Genomic DNA, 3,080 nt, shown 5'->3' on the forward strand with positions numbered 1-3,080 from the left:
TCGTAATCGCGACCATATACATAATAATGTAAGCTGCTCGTGGGCAAACGTTGGCGAATGTGTCGGGAGAGAAAATAAGGACGCGAAAATAAAAAAAAAAATTCTAAACACATTTCCAACCACGGTCGACTGCGAGAAGACGGCTCGCGTCGCGGTCACTGCAAACCGGTCTCTCCCCGGAGCCAGCCGCAAGTAAAGGTATATATAATATAATATTATTTAAGTATAAAACGGTATAATATAATAATTTCGTACGAAGCTATAACATGTATATAACGAGTATAGTATGTTACATTATTATTATTATTATTTACTCTTGTCCGTATAATCTTTCCGCGGTCGTAAAATATAATAATATGATAATGTCTCTTTCCGCGCCACTCGCCGTCTCAGCGGGCCGTACAGCGCGGGCGCCCCGTCGGGCACACGGCTCCGGTCTGTCGTCGTCGTCGTCGTCGTCGTCGTCGTCGTCGTCGTCGTACGATCGTCGCTCGTCTCATTTGTCATCGGCACCACTTGCGAGTGGCCGACGACGTCGTCGTCGTAGTCGGCGCGCGCGCGAGTACCTACGTTTATATTATGATTATGTTAAAACTTAATAATTGTTTACGTATAATGACGTGTACTTAATAATAATTATTTTTATTGTCTGATGATGATAATAATATTATCGTAGGTGCTCGAAATAACAATAAAGTATTATATTATGGCCGTGTGTACCTATACTCTCCGCGATGCTAATAATATTATATAAAATACCTACGCGCGTGTTTTGCGCAAAGACGGCAAAATAAATAATAATAAACGACATTATCGTGTACACTCAGCGCTCCGTGTCTCCTATAGTCCTATAAACACGGTATATATTGTATATCGGACCACGGTATCTCGTACACGTGTAGTGCGTATACGAAGCATAAATAGGCATTATTAATGCTATTATATGCGCCAATACAATGCGCGTAGGTATATAATATAATATTGTGTCTGTGTATATACACATATAAGTATAGATACGTTTCGACCTAACCTCCGTATAGTGCGGTTTATCGCGATTTTTCGACCTGTATAGTATACCGCGAGCACCTATATATATTATATATTATTATAATGCATAACATATAGACGTCTATATCTGCACACGAAGTATAATATTATGTCCTTTGCTCGTGCCGACGCCATTTCTGTACCTACAATAAAAACATCATAATAATAATATATTATCACACAAGTTGATTGTTTCCAAAATGGGTATCAATAAACGTGTGATTCAGATCTCAAGCCGTTTACAAACAGTTTTTACTCTGAACACGATAAATGATAATAAGTATAATATTATGTGTGAATACATTCCATAGACCCTGAACCGTGCACTTATTATTTACATTTGAATTATCCTCAGTTCTCATCATTGACCAATTTTCTAAGGAAAAAATTGTGTATCTAATTAAACTATATTATACATAAAACGGGTAATGATGATTTGTTATTTTACATACCTAGTCTATCAATATTTTATGTTTTGAAAAAATTGTTTGAATACCTATACCTACCTAATATAAATTCTAGATTGAATATTAGTTCTGTTTTATATAATTTTGTAAAATAACTTTTTAGAACTATTATCTTTAATAAACATACATATTAAATAACTCAATAACTAATCATTCAAATTTAGATTTAGATAGGTGCAAAATCATTTAAAAAAATTATTTGATTCATAATTTACAGTAAAGAATGTGGGTTTTCATAAAAAAAGAAGTTTGCTTCGCCAAAAGACGCTAATTAAATGGTGTAAAAATTCAAGTACCTATTTGAAATTACGGTCCATTAATATACTTCAGAATTCCAAAAATCAGAATTTGAATAATTATTATTATTGACTGGGAAAAAGTGGGTGAATTACTTTGTATAAGTATCAGTGTATACTATAAAACCTATCATAAGAACTTAAAAATAAAACTTATTTTGTCATTGCTTCACTTGAAATTTTCAGAGTAAGTTTCGAATTTTTTATATTTTGAGTACATTTTACGTTTATCGATTACACCCCGTACGTAACAACAACAATACGCCATATCGCGCTTACAACGGAAAACAATGTCGCTCTGTGTGTTAAATGATAATTAGGTATAATATAGCTAGACGGTTTAACAATGTCTCGTAGTCTCTCATTTCGCTATCGGCTATTCTCTGCAGCGCATTATTACAACGTTCGCTAAACCACTCACACCCGCGATACGCACACTCGGCAGACGAGCTTGCTGATTGCTCATTAGCCTGTGATCTAGATATTTAGTCTCGGATAAATCGTGGTCATAAAATGGTTTAAATATACCGGCCGATAATCCACTTTGTCTTCGACACAATATTATAACACGCGTATTAATGTATTATTATTATTAAAATAGAATCTCTTGGCGGGATCACGTGGTTATAATGTTCACGATCTGATAGAGAACATTATTATTACGTATAAGGTATATAGAGGCGCTCGTTTATAGTTTATGTAATGGAAATTACTTTTTTAAAAACGTCGATAGAACGTGTAGATAAATGTTGTATTTATAACCACACAAACTTTACGTCGGTGATACGTAATTTTTTTATACATATAATATTATGTACGTTGTTAAAAAAATGCGTAAACTGCGACGGACAGGTTTTCGGTAGATACGATTCTAATTAAAGTAATTAATGTTGACTAATTTTTTTCTCCCCACTTGGGCGTATTGGGGCTCCGATCTTTGGACATTTGAGATCTCGTTCCCACAACTCGCGTCCGGCTGGTGTGGTCCGATGTATTGATTGAAATCGATTTATTCCGCTATAAAATATAGTCTACCGTATGTCCGTTTTATTATTATTATTATCATCATTTTTATATTAAAACGCATACCTTTGATAACAATATTAATTACTGTGGATCGAAGAGAAAAACGTTTTGTTGACATCTCGAGTTTAATTTATTAGATGTTTACGAGACTTTTTCCGTGTAATTTTAAAGTATTAAACAAAAAATGTAAACGAACATTTCGCTGGAGAAAAAAATAACACAGGTGTTTCTTAATCTTCCGGTG

The sequence above is a fragment of the Acyrthosiphon pisum genome, chromosome A2, assembly GCF_005508785.2.
Source record: "Acyrthosiphon pisum isolate AL4f chromosome A2, pea_aphid_22Mar2018_4r6ur, whole genome shotgun sequence".
Taxonomy (NCBI): Eukaryota; Metazoa; Arthropoda; class Insecta; order Hemiptera; family Aphididae; genus Acyrthosiphon; species Acyrthosiphon pisum.